General features: G+C 41.5%; 1 long non-coding RNA gene across 1 annotated transcript in view; it reads left to right on the top strand.

Moving 5' to 3' along the window:
• LOC137450232 (uncharacterized) overlaps nt 1-14,300 on the top strand; it is a 31,109-nt gene extending 16,809 nt beyond the window's left edge. Inside the window, exons 2-3 of the long non-coding RNA XR_010989557.1 lie at nt 12,226-12,333; nt 13,157-14,300. This is a non-coding gene — a long non-coding RNA (uncharacterized lncRNA). The remainder of the gene's footprint in view (nt 1-12,225; nt 12,334-13,156) is intronic.
• The last annotated feature ends 300 nt before the right edge of the window (nt 14,301-14,600 follow it).

Below are 14,600 nucleotides of genomic sequence, written 5' to 3'. Positions count from 1 at the left end.
GAGTTGGAAGGAACCTCTAAAGGTCATCTAGTCCAACCTCATCTGTTTTCCTCTCAAGTCCTGAGTTTATGGAGCTTCATGACATAAAGGCATTACAAGTCCATACAAAAAAACAAACCAAACCAAACCCCCCCAGCCCAAACAAAAAAAACAACAAGCTAACATGCACCAAAAATCAACATAAATGTGGAAATTTCCACCTACTTCCAAACTTTCCATGCTTAGGGACAGATTCCCTCATTTCCCAATACTTTCATAACAATGACATCTTCAGCTATAATATTTTCCTAGTGTTGTTGTAGAAGATAAAAAAGGAGCAGCCACAATACCATATTTAGTACAAACTTGGCATAAAAGGTTTGTCAATTTCCAGTTCAAATTTAGCATTGCAAGAGAACTCTCTTGCTTACTCAATGCCTGCAAAGTAATTTTGCTATTTTAAATGAGCTATTTTAAAATAAGGCCTAGAAATCTTAATCACTGCAGAAGAATTGGATAACAATCTTCACTATACAGCTGGCAAGGCAAGGACAGATAGGCAAGGACAGATGAGCAAGGCAGACTCACAGGCTGTGGCCAGGTCTAGATCATTATGTAAACTCACAGTGAGCAGGTCCAAGGCCAAGGCAGTGCAGGGATTGGGATCAACAGGGTCCATAGCTGTGACAAATCTGGAGACCAATACTGTAACAACTTAGCTTAGGCCAAGACTGATGGCCTGGACTTAAATAGAGCTCCTGGCCCCATGGGCTGACAGGGGTGTGTGTAGGCCCCAGGTGAGGCTGGTCAAGGCTGTTAATGGCCAGTCAGTGCCCTAGATGTCCTGATAAGAACTGTTCCAGTGGAAGACAGAGTTGTTATGTATTTGGCTATGCTGTGGAGAGAGCTAATGTAGTAAAAGGCAGAGTGAAGAATGTTTTCATAAACCAGCTGTGTCAACAGCTGCATCTTGTCTGATTTTATCTTTTTAATGAAAAGATCTGAATGCTATGTAAATAATGGAAATTGCTGCAAACCCTCCATGTATATACAATCAGTACATTGGAGGAGCTGTCATGGTAGATGCTGGAAAATGATGAGAAAAAGAGTGTTGAGAAGAGGCATTGCAGACAAGCCTGGAAGGGTTTTGTTTCAGTTTGTCCATAATGCAGTGTGAAAGATAGCATGTATGTGTTTGTGGAGGGAAGGGTAAGTAGGCAATGGAAATGGATGTTGCTGGATGAGTGGGGGATCAGGCTGTACCAATTTGCATGCATGCATATTAAGAGCTCTAGTATCTTGTTCAGGAAATGATGAATAAAGGGAGGGCATGGACCTTTAAGAGATCTGATACATTATTGTTTCTGACAAGGAAAATAATTACTAATGGTAGCATTTTATGCTGAGAGTCATGTCCTGGAAGAGCCACCCTGTAAGTTGTGGCAGCATCTGGTCAAAAGGTTCAGTGGTTGATCAAGACTGTTTTGAAATCTGCTTTGTTTCTTTGGAGTACAATAGAATTTTCCAAGCAAATGAAATGTAGTCTATATTCTTTCCTCCTCCACACAATTTACATCCTTTTCTTCAAAAGATCTCTTGATTTGTTGGAATAAAGGGCATTTCAGCCTCATAGCTCAAATAAGGGCAGATGGTACCCTTGCAGAATTTAAATACCAGTGTGTTGTCATCTGTGTGTTGTCATCAGTGTGTTGTCATCTGTAAATGCAGTGGTTAGAGCAGTTCTGCAGTGCAGAGGAAAGAGAAATTTTACTTCAGCAAAAGCTGTGTGCAACAGTTTTGTGAATTGGTTAATGCTATTTTTCGCTTTGCTGCAGTGCACCTGGAAGAAAATTATTAGAGTGAGACACATAACACACACAAAAGTACAGTGAGCTTAAAGAGAGAAGTAATCAGTTTCTGTTTGTAGTAGGTTGAAGGAATATATCTATAACTGGACCTTTGCTGGACCTTGTTCTCACCAACAGGGAAGGGCTGGTAAGCAATGTGAGGCTCATAGACGGCCTTGGCTGCAGTGACCATGAAGCAGTTGAATTTAACATCCTCAGGGCAATCAGGAGGAAGTATTCCAAGCTCATGACCCTAGACTTTAGGCATGCAGATTTTGATCGCTTCAGGGATCTGCTAGCCAAAGTGTCATGGGACAAAGCCCTGGAGGGAAGAGGGACCCAGGACAGCTGGTCAGTATTCAAGGACCACCTCCTCTGTGTCCAGGAGCTCTGTGTACCAACAAAGAGAAAAGCAGGTAAGAATGCTAGGAGGCCTGCCTGGATGGGCAAGGAGCTACTGGACACACTATTACTTAAAAGGAAACTCTACAGGAAGTGGAGGGAAGGACAGGTAGAACAGGGGGAATACAAGGAAGCTGCCCGAGCAGCAAGAGTCCTGGTCAGGAAAGCCAAAGCAGAGTTTGAGTTGAATCTAGCCAGGGAGATTAAAGGGAATACTAAGAACTTTTACAGGTATATTAATGGGAAGAAGAAGACTAGGGAAGGTGTGGGCCCCCTCAGAAAAGAAAATGGTGACATGGTCACCTGTGATGAGGAAAAGGCTGAGGTACTTAATAACTTCTTTACCTCAGTCTTCACTGCAAGGGCCTCTAGCCACACTCCTGATGTTATGGAAGTCAAAGCCAGGGACGGGGAGGAAGAACTGCCCATTGTAAGTGCAGATCAGGTTCGTGATCATCTGAAGAACCTGAAAGTGTTCAAGTCCATGGGACCCGACGGGTTACACCCACGGGTGCTGAGAGAACTGGCAGATGAGGTTGCTAAACCCCTCTCTATTATATTTCAAAAGTCCTGGCAGTCTGGTGAAGTCCCCACAGACTGGAAAAGGGGAAACATTGCCCCCATCTTCAAAAAGGGCAAGAAGGAGGAACCAGGGAACTACAGGCCAGTCAGTCTCACCTCTGTGCCTGGAAAGATCATGGAACAGATCCTCCTGGAGTCACTACTCGCTCAAAAGAATAGTGAAGAGGTGATTGGGAACAGTCAGCATGGCTTTGCCAAGGGCAAATCCTGCCTGACCAACCTGGTGGCCTTCTATGAGCAGGTGACAAAATTAATAGATGAGGGGCGAGCAACTGATGTCGTTTACCTGGACCTGAGCAAAGCCTTCGACACTGTCCCGCACCACATCCTGGTCTCCAAACTGGTGACACATGGGTTTGATGGGTGGACCACTAGATGGATAAGGAACTGGCTTGATGGCCGCACCCAGAGAGTGGCTGTCAATGGCTCCATGTCCCAGTGGAGGCCAGTGACAAGTGGAGTCCCTCAGGGATCAGTCCTGGGACCTATCTTATTCAACATCTTTGTGGGGGACATGGACAGTGGCATTGAGTGCACCCTCAGCAAGTTTGCTGATGACACCAAGCTGTGTGGTGCAGCAGACACGCTGGAGGGAAGGGAGGCCATCCAGAGGGACCTTGACAGGCTGGAGAGGTGGGCACAGGCCAACCTCATGAAGTTCAATAAGAGCAAGTGCAGGGTCCTGCATCTGGGTCGAGGCAATCCCAGGCACAAATACAGGCTAGGCAGTGACTGGCTGGAGGATAGCCCTGAGGAGAGAGACTTGGGGGTGCTGGTGGACAAAAAGCTCAACATGAGCTCTCAGTGTGCACTTGCAGCCCGCAAAGCCAATCAGATCCTGGGCTGCATCAGGAGAAGTGTGGCTAGCAGGTCGAGGGAGGTGATCCTCCCCCTCTACTCAGCCCTGGTGAGACCCCACCTGGAGTACTGTGTCCAGTTCTGGAGCCCCTATTACAAGAGGGATGTGGAGGTGCTGGAACGTGTCCAGAGAAGGGCCACGAGGATGATCAGAGGGCTGGAGCACCTCTCCTATGAGGACAGACTGAAGGAGTTGGGGCTGTACAGTCTGCAGAAGAGAAGGCTCCGAGGTGACCTAATTGTCGCCTTCCAGTATCTGAAGGGGGCCTACAGGAAGGCAGGGGAAGGACTTCTCAGGATATCAGGTAGTGATAGGACTAGGGGGAATGGAATGAAGCTGGAGGTGGGGAGATTCAGGCTGGATGTGAGGAGGAGGTTCTTCACCATGAGAGTGGTGAAACCCTGGAATGGGTTGTCCAGGGAGGTGGTCGAGGCCCCGTCCCTGGGGGTGTTTAAGAGCAGGCTGGATGAGGCTCTGTCCAGCCTGATCTAGTGTGGGGTGTCCCTGCCCATGGCAGGGGGGTTGGAACTAGATGATCCTTGTGGTCCCTTCCAACCCTGAATGAAACTATGAAACTATGAAACTGGCAGGTTTAATTTGTCAGCTTTTAGCACAGCTTGAGATGATAATGGGCCCCAGTCTCTTAATTAAAAAACCCCAAACAAACAAATTTTACTAGCATCAAGGAGTCTTAAAGTAAATATAAGTTTGTCAGCTTCAGTCTATTCCTAAATTGAATGCAATATGGAAAATGTGTGCATACACTTCCCTTTTAATTTGTGTTACTATTGTTGTTATCTTTTAAACATTAACATATGGCCAAGTGAATCATTGTTTCAGTTACTGAATTTCATTTTATACTATATATACATTTATAATATATATTTAAAATATACTAGATATAATAAATGTTATATATAAATATTTATCATCTGTAATATATAATAATATCTATAATAAATATATACAGTTATAATATATATTATTAGTTATATATATTTATTTGTTCTTAAAAGGGGCAGAATGCTGAAGGGCTTGAAAAACAATGTAGATGAAACAGAGTTAATTAGGGTGTCATTTTAGGAAAAAAATGTTGAAGTTTTTACTGTTAACCTTGAAAATACTACTGAAGTTAAGAAAATTGGACATTCAAGTATGAGGTGAGTACTACAGACTGCTTAAATAATCTACAGTGAAAGACCTCACATTACTTTTTAAAAGAATGAACTCAAGCCTTCTGTGAGCAAGGAGAGTATAGAAAGGAAATAAAAATGTAAACATTGGAAAAGTTGATAGTAGTTTTTGCAGTGAGAGTGAGGTAAGCAAATGCAGATAATCTATGAATTGATAAATGATACAGGGAAACAGCATTCAAGAACACAGTGTTTGATCTTAAAGTGTTTTAGTGAGAACAATTCATACTTAGTCTCAGTCAGTGGTTTTTTTTTTTTAATGGGATTCTGTGTTGCACCTGTTGAGAATCAGCAGTAAAGATTCTGTTTTGGGGAGTTATACCACCCAGATCCTGACTGATTGCTACCAAGGGTTGTTCTCATTTAAGGTGGCCTCCTCCACTGAAGTAATACAGAGCTATAGCTAATACAAAGCACTTGATATTTCCCTTTCCCCCTATCAGTATTGACAAATTAATGAAGCTTACTGAAGTTCATCAGGAGGGATCATAGAATCATAGAATCAATAAGGTTGGAAAAGACCTGAGAGATCATCAAGTCCAACCTGTCACCCAACACCTCATGACGAACTAAACCATGGCTTCAAGTGCCACGTCCAGTCCTCTCTTGAATGCATCCAGGGATGGTGACTCTACCACCTGCCTGGGCAGCACATTCCAATGGCCAACAACTCTTTCTGTGAAGAACTTTCTCCTCACCTCTTGTGCTGTCCCTGTCAGGACAAAGCAGAATTGTTTGTTTCTGTAGTGATCAGTGAGTTCACATAGAGGTACAACTACAGAAACACAGTCTCTGTCTTTATGAGGGAGATGAACAGAAGGAAGGGGGGGATGTGTGGAGTAAGAAAGATTTCTCTTTGCTTTCTGTGTGGATGTTTTACTGTTGTGTTATTGTTTGGGGTTTTGTTTTCTTTTTCTTTTATTTTTTTCCCCCTGTACTATATACTAAGGTTTTGATTGTGCAAGGGGATGTTAATGATGTCTTACCCTAAAAATATATTTAAGGGTACATCTAGAGGTATTTAAAATTGGTTAGTGAACCAAGCTGAACAAAAATGAATAGAAATCACTGGCAAAAGGATTAGGTTGATTTCATGAGAAAACTCTTCTGCTGTTATGAATCAAATTACTTTAAAGATCTATGAATAACTTTTAATTTTTTACAGCGAAGGAAAGGGAGAAAGAGCCCTGTGGGGTTTTGAGTATACACCCTCAGGTGGAGAGCAGGGAAGTGTTGGGAGGCCTTAGGGTGTGGTGTACGGCACTTTGTATGCTTTGGGATATTCTTGCCACTACGCTTCGTAGTTTCTGTAAAACACCAATTGCTTCTCCATTTAAACTTTCCATCACTATCCAATCCTTTTGTGTGAGTGTCATTCTTCTGTCCCTCTCAGGGCAATAGAGGATCTGTCCAGCCTTAAACCAGGACGAAAGTGTAGGCTACAATTTGGGGAAGTTGATCTCTTTCGAAGGGAGAAATAAAGTTCTGTTTCTCACCTGTACTGCTGTTCCATTGTTTGAGAATTCTTATGCACAAAGCCAAGTTAGATGCAAAGCTAATTTCAGCTAAAGGAATTTGTGTATTCAAGTGTATGTGCATGTACAAATGGTGAACACGAAATGCTGAATTACTGATCAAAAATGATCCTTAAAAAGAGGAATGAAGTGATACACCTTACGAAGTTAATTTTGATTTCAATTGTTTTTTAGAAATGTCAGAAAATCTTATTATTAGCTGGAGCTGGACTTCTATTCTAGAAAGGACTTGAGTTCTTACTGCTCCACTGTTAAGTTATGTGTGTATTTTTCTCAGTCTCTCAAGGTGTATCTGTGTCAATATAGTATTTAGGTCTATTTTACAACAATTAAAACTGAATTTTTCTTACCAGCAGCTGGTATCAGTCACACCCTGTGTTGTGTGTGTGTTGTGTATGTGTCTCCCCACTTTAATCCTAAGCACTGTTCCAAAAGGAAAATCTATTAGAACACCTGTTTAGATTCTCTGACATTATTCTGTCATGGCAATGAAGTGATTTACATGGGAAAATGTATTACCTCTTCTTTTAGACAAAATGGTTTATGATGATTAATGGATTTTAACTGCAAGTATGAGAGAAACTGAAAATGGCCAGCCTTTTAAAAGTGAAACACGACCTATGCTTAGTGTTCATGCTTATTTTCTTCACCTCTTGTGCAATGGTTTTGGTTTTGAGTAAATGAAAATGTACAAATTATGTCTTGTAACTGAAGTAAGCTATAAACGCAGGGTATCCATGGTAACATTGCTACTTAACTGGAACTAGGGACAAAAGGGAGAAAGCAATTAGCTTGAAGCACGGGGTCTAAACTATCATGATGGTAGGGGATGTGGATCATGTATTTCATGAGCAGTTGTAGCCATTGAGGGAGCTGGGACTGGGGAATAGCAGGGCCGAAGGGTGATCGCCTCCAGGTGGTCAGCATTTCTGTGATAAAACTGACTTTGGGCAGAGGATTTAGTATGCAGAATGGTCATATGAATTGTTAAATTGTATTTTAACAAGAAATCAAAGAGCAAATAATCTTGTCTGATATGTGCCTCAAAATGACACTGGAAACATTTCCTTAACTTCACGTAGAGCTGTATTTTTCCTTAGATGTCATCTAAATAACAACAGAGGCCTAAACTACGGTCAAAAGATGATAACACAACAAGAACATTGAAGTATTTTCTTTACATATGCTGACTGAACTAAACCCCAAAGGCTGTTAAAGTGAAAGCTGTTCAACTATGGAAATACTTTCAATTTAGAAAAAATCTAAATTGTAGCATTTTCTCCCAGAGGGCTTCTGGAACAACTTCAGTCTGATAAAAAAGGCAGCAAGGGTTGAGGCAAACACTGCTGGCAATTTAAACTGTGTCAGTCATAGGATGTAGTATTTGGGAATAAACAAAGAATAATTTCTGTATGACAGATTAAGGATGCTTTGTGGTGGGACTCCAGACCCTGACCTACTAGGATGTTTAACTGCAGCCAGTGATGAATGCTGGGGCACTTAGCACAGCTCTGTTGCCTCAGTGGAGCTTTGTTGCATAGAAGAAGGTCAGAGTGCTGAAATGTGCAAAATGAACTGTCAAGGGAAAATGAAAACTGGATGAGTTTACAGTCATGGTTAGTCTGTAGTGACAGTGACTGGACAACTGCGTTTGAGGGCACACTTGGCAATGGAGAATCATTTGCTGTTGGATCCTGTGCCTGAAAACGCATTTGCAAGTAAAAGCAAAGGCATATTTAAAGCAGTGAGTAAAAATACACTTACACAAGTCATACAAACATTTTCAAGAAGGCAACAGTATCTCAACTATGTTATTCAGCTAATTAATCCATGTCTTGTATTAGGCATACATCAAATTTTGCATTCCAGTGCAGTTCTCTGTTGCAGTCTTGAAATTTCTGCACTATCCTTCATTTATTTTTGTTAGCAACAGAGACTCTTGAGAGCTCTTCAAGACAGAACCATCTTTCCTGAACTGCAGAGTTTATCAGGAGCCATGTACTCCTCTCCTTTGTTTAAATGGCTTGGCTTCTCCTCTGACACAAGGTACTGATGTTCAGTTCCCTACTGTGTGTCATTTTTCATCTGGCTATTTGTTTTCTACCATGAATGATTTCCTTGGAGAAACAGCTAGAAGAGAGTGGAAAGAGGTTTAACACATCAGTAGGACTTCTGCTTTGGTCACTACTTACTGTCAACAGCAATTGTTTGTGACTGTGTACTAGTAGTGGGGTTTTTTGTTTGTTTGTTTCGAGTTTTGTTGTTTGTGTTACTAATTTATTTTATTTAATGTTGTGTTTTTTTTAACTAGAATGAGGTCTGTATTGAGCTAAATCCTCATCTGGGTGTAATTTCCACCTTGTCTTCTCTGTTCTTACGGATCAGGTGGTCTCCATTGAGATCCTTCATGTTGCTAATCTTTAAAGCCTCCCTGGGAGATATGACAGCAGGTATTTCAGTGCCTGTGATCTGCCTGCACATTCTGTTGCCTTTAGTGACCATGAGAGAGATGGGCCATGCATTGAATTAAATCTGGAAGAGGTATTTTTTCCCTGGTTTGGGGCTTCTGTAGTGCTCTGGGAGTTATCCAGAAACCCACCTGCTGTGGCAAAACTCAGCCAGCCCAGATGGTCACACGATTTCTCTTGTGACTGCTGCTGAGCTGAAGGCCAGGCCAGCCTAGCCTCCCTGAATTTTGTATCACACCAAATTGCACTGCCTCAAAATCCAGTTGGGGTTTCACAGTAACAACTTGGTAGTTAAGAGGATGGGTCCTGTTGGCAGGCATATAATTTCTTGTCCAGCAATCCTGCTGTTGGCTATTTGATCTGCCATTTCCTCTTGAGTCACTGCCACAGTACCTTGCCAGCAAACAGCCTGAACTGGCTGGAGCTCATGTCATGCAGGACTGTTCCAGCCAGCATGCACAGGGATCTGGCACCCTGGCCTCCCTAATGTGAGAATGCTGGTGCTTGGCTAGGCTGATTATGCATGTATAACGATTAAGACCTTGCTACATGGTAATTTAATCATGCTGGTGTACTCCTTGTGCAGTGTTACCCTCCTGCAGTGTTGCAAGGGTTGCTGTCACACTCTAGGCTTAGAACTAGACGGTCTTTTCCAACCTGGTTAATTTTGTGATTCTGTGAACTGTAGTGCACTAGGCTTCAGCTGTGCCTGTTATACAGCTGTGTGGCATCCAGCTCATTATCTTTTTAATTAGCTGCTTAAAGTAATTGTAGAAATAAGCTTATTATAACAGGTTTCAAACAAAGGAATCTGAAGGTGGTGAATCATTGGGAGGAACAGGTTGCCCAGGGAAGTGGTGGAGGTCCCAACCCTGGAGACATTCAAGGTCAGGCTTGATGGGGCTGTGAACAACCTGATTGAAGTTGGGGATGCCCCTGCTTACTACAAGAGGACTGGATGACCTCTAGAGGTCCCCTCCAGCCCAGTGCATCCTATGATTCTATGACTGACAAGGTTCTGGAAGTTTGCATTGATGTGGTCACTGCTCATTTATATAAGGGCAAAGTTTTTCTGTGGCTGGAAACTTAAGAGTTTCACGGTGAGAGAACAGGACTTCTGGGACATCCAAACCATTGCTTAGAGTAGGTTGCAAGACATTTTCTGTTGGGTTCACTTTTGTTTTCTGAATCACATACTCATTTAAACATCTGAAAGAAAATTGAAAAGATGGAACAGCCTCACATTTTGCTTTTCCCATTTGTTCTGGTAAATGAGAAAATGCTTAATAAGGGAACAGAGGCAGTCATTAATGATGGCAAATTGAATTTGGTATTATTCCAGTTTAGTTTGCTTTAATTTTCTGGTTGGAGGTGTCACACTTTTATTGTGTTTGTATATTTGCTCTTGGGAGACTGAGATGTGGTTACTTTCTGCCCATAGAGCATTATGCAAAGAGTTGAACTACTAAAGGCCTATCTGTGGATGTGGGTTGGCAGGTGGGAAAACAATGAATGGAGGTGCAGGATAAACAAATTAAAAAAACCCAAAACACAGTAAGTGGTTATGTGGGAAACTTGTCTGATGGTTTTTAAATGCAGTGAGACAGGATGTGTTTGAAAAGCATGTTCCTTACATAAAAGCCATATCTAGCAACCCTAGTAGAGCAGCCTGCTTGTTATTTTTGTAAACACGTTTATATTTGGTTTAGTTTTGGGCATTACTCTTGAGGTTTAACAACTTCTATGGTGTGCAAGTCTTATCAGTTACCTCGCTTCTAAATGTCTTTGAAGGGGAAGAACATCATGCCTTTTTTTCACTCTCAGATTTTCTTAGGGCTCTGCTTGCCCTGCATCCTGCATCCCAAGATTAACTTGGTGATCTTCCCACCAGAAGCAGGGCTGCTAGATACCCTGCATGGTCTCTGACTGATAAAGAACCTGCTTTTTTCTTTTCTGGACACCTCTCCAATACAATTTTGTATTTAACAATCTGAATTGCAGACATGTTAGACTCTAGCATTAATATTATCTAGACATTTGGAGATGATCATAGAATACCAGGTTGAAAGGAGACCTGCAGGATCATCTGGTTTAACCTTTCTTGGCAAAAGCATGGTCTGAACAAGATGCCCAGAAGCCATGGTATTGCATTGCCAGCAGGAGCGGGGAAGTCACTGTACTCAGCACTGGTTAGGCCACACCTTTAGTACTGTGTCCAGTTCTCAGCCCTTCAGTTTAAGAAGGACATTGAGGCTCTTGAACGTGTCCAGAGAAGGGCAACAAGGCTGGTGAGAGGCCTTGAGCACAAGCCCTATGAGGAGAGGCTGAGGGAGCTGGGGTTGCTTAGCCTGGAGGAGGTTCAGGGGAGACCTTATTCCTGCCTACAACTACCTGAAGGGTGGTTGTAGCCAGGAGGGAGTTGGTCTCTTCTCTCAAGCAACCAGCACCAGAACAAAAGGATACAGTCTAAAGCTGCACCAGGGGAAGTTTAGGCTCAAGGTGAGGAGAAAGTTCTTCACTGAGAGAGTCGTTCGCCATTGGAATGTGCTGCCCAGGGAGGTGGTGGAGTCACCATCCCTGGAGGTGTTCAAGTGAGGACTGGATGTGGCACTTGGTGCAATGGTTTAGTCTTGAGGTCTGTGGTGACAGGTTGGACTCGATGATCTTTGAGGTCTCTTCCAACTTTGGTGATTCTGTGATTCTGTATTACTAAATGATATAGTTAGTATAGGCACTCTAAATGTAAAGGGTAAGTAGCATTAATACAGCTAGAGAACTAAGTTTACCAAGTTAGCACTTTGCAAGACTTAAAAAGTTGCTTTTCAGGCAAGAAGCACAGAAGAGATTGTGACTTACAAAGGTGACAAGTCATAACATGCAGACCTCTCAAAATCAGGATGGTTCATTGTGGTTTGGTATTTGTGTTCTCTGAGCCTTTATTAAAAACAGAGGCAGTGCTGAGATTTTAGAGCTGTACCGTAGTAATTTGTGGGGTATATATTGTATGGTCTGCATCTTATGCTCTAGGAGAATCTATTTTGTTTTAGTAATTGTGAAACTTACTTCTATCACGTTTCAATATAAACACCTGCAAATTCCACCTAATCTGTAGGAAAGGAGAGAAACATTGAAGCTCAAAAACCTGCTTTTCAAAGACAGGTAGCTGCCAGACCCAATATATTTAAACCTAAGTAAGTATGTGTGTATATACACATAGTGGGGAAAAAACCCCAAAGAATTAACAACATGTACCTGAAATTGCTTAGTATACCTTATACTTATTCCTTATGGCAAGATAAATGTAGATCTGTTCTTTTATTCCATTGAAAAATGTTTCTATTTTCTGCTTTGTAACAACAGAGTTGACAGTCCGGGGAGGCAGGTGATGGAGACTGGCTTCTGGACAAGCAAATAAGGAAACAGGAAAAGAAGGCCTCTAAACCACACTAATACAAAGGCAGTATGGAGGTAAAAAATGAAGACATGCCTGAGGAATTCCATCTGAAAATCTAAACTTCAGTAATTCTCCTCCACAGGGATCCAGGGTAACATAGTAGTATTGTATTGGCTTAAATGTAGGTCAGCTGGGTTTGGGTTCAACATTTGTACACACGATAAATTGATATGGTTATTTTCTTAGCAAGCTGTTTGCCTCAGGGTGTGAAAGAGATCATTTGTTTATGTTAATTAATACCAGAAACACTTTGGGAAAGAAAAGCCACCCTAATAAACAGTTCATGTGTAGGATTACATAGTGGCATGGGAAAAAAAAAAGTTTTGTACTAATTCCTTTTTTAACAGTGTGATTCCGAGCATGCCTGAATGCTGTATCTGATGTAGCAAGCAGAGGTTAAAGCCAGCATAAGCAGTGTAGTTTTTATTTCCTGTGTTGTATAGGAGCGTGCTGTCTTTAAGTAAAGATTCAGGCTCTATTGCTGCTTAATAGATCATCATCCAAATACAGTGCTGATGGTAGACCCACACTAAAGCTCCCTAGAAGCTAGCAGTAGTCCAGTCTTGCCTCCATTCACATAATTTTATCCCTGACAGTCTAGCAGATAGGCACTATCTCTACCTTGAACTTTTGTCAAAGATTTAGAGAAGAAAAACAGCAGCAAAACCCAACCAACAATGCCAAAGAGGCTGCTGCAGACCCAGTCACTCTATAGTCACATATATTTTATTCTGCTAGTACCTAAATATCTAATATGTAATTACAGGAATGAAACTTGGAAGTTGTTTACAGGGTTCTTACTGTTTAAATTTCCTTGTTTTTTTCCCTTCCTAAAAGCACCAGGAAAGACTATTGACTTGTGTGGTGTGCTCTCCCTTGGGCAGGATGGCTACAGTGATCCCAGTGCCTGGTAACATTCCACTCTGCAATGTGGCAACCTGTCAGAGGTGAATCTTGGGCCAAAGGCAGGACCAAAAACCATGGAGTAAAGTTCTGTCCTGATCTAACCAGCAGTTTGCTGACCTTTGTGCCTTTGAAAATAATTCTTAAACCATTTTCCACAAAACCAGCTTAAGAGTTAAAAAATGGGACTTTTATGTTATGGCCAGAAACTGACTTTAACTATACAGGCTCCTATACACTTGGATAAAATGGTAAAAAGATGAGGGGAAGTGATTTAAAAAGTACTCCATTGTCTACATACTTCATGGGATTCACTGTGATTTTTCTGCAAAGTAAGATATCTACCTTGCATGTTATAGCTAAAACCTTGAAAGACAGTTATTTCCCATCTGCTGCCAAGATCAGTTTACTTACTGAGCTGTAACAGAGGCAAGTTACTAAGGCTTGAATATCTGCATTAATTTGGTACAATAGTATTCTAACTGAGGTTAGAGCAAAAAATAATTGGTAATGTGGATACAAATTAGAGTTTAATATCCCATGCAGCTGTTTACATCTGCTTAATTAAGCAGCAGTGACTTCACATTAGCGTTGCTATGACACCATAAACACACACTAAAGAAAAAGGTGCAACCATGCTAGCCACCCTCTTATTGTCAAATCAATGCATTAAGTACTTATTTCAATGCTAGTTTTTAATGGTAAAAAAAAAGTTAATGATCATCATGTTTAATGAGCATCGTCAGGTCTGATACATTTAGTTGTGGTACAAGTGCCAGGATTTTATAAAAAGGCTATGCTCCTGTAGGCAGATAGGTCAAGCACCAAATGAAGAGCTCTAATGGAAGCCACTAACTTCAACACAGTTGGAAATTTGCAGGTAAATTTGCCTTTGGAGCCTTTACAAGAATATCACAGTCATTTTGTACAGTAACAGAAGGGAAGTAAACATCCACCTAGACAAATGCAGTGCTGTTTTAACACTGAAGTTCTGAAACTTGGACTATATGGCACAAGCTCTTCATTTCACACATTAAGCAGCAGCTCTGGCACAGAGCAGCTTGTTTTGCTCTTTGATTAAGGATCCCCTGAAGTGATGCGGGCATGCCCATGTTGTTGTTTTGAGACGAATGCACAGTCAGGACAAGCCTTGGATTAACACACCATATCCATGCAACAGAAACATTTTACTTCAAACTTTGTTCACTGTCAGCGTAAGAACACAGCCTCGGTTGGTGCCATTTTTAATGATTAGAAACAATACATTGGCAAACAAAAAGTGAAAAAGTTCCAGCATGATACTTATAAACAAAGAACAAATAGAAAACAAAAAAGCTTCGGTTTTGCCTGATTTATACTTATTTATAACACAACAGAT

The sequence above is a fragment of the Melanerpes formicivorus genome, unplaced genomic scaffold (assembly GCF_026170545.1).
Source record: "Melanerpes formicivorus ecotype bairdi unplaced genomic scaffold, bMelFor1.0.p_v2 SCAF_2, whole genome shotgun sequence".
In the NCBI taxonomy this organism is placed as follows: domain Eukaryota; kingdom Metazoa; phylum Chordata; class Aves; order Piciformes; family Picidae; genus Melanerpes; species Melanerpes formicivorus.
The sequence above is the reverse complement of the archived record's forward strand: the minus strand, read 5'-3'. Positions and strand labels throughout refer to the sequence as shown.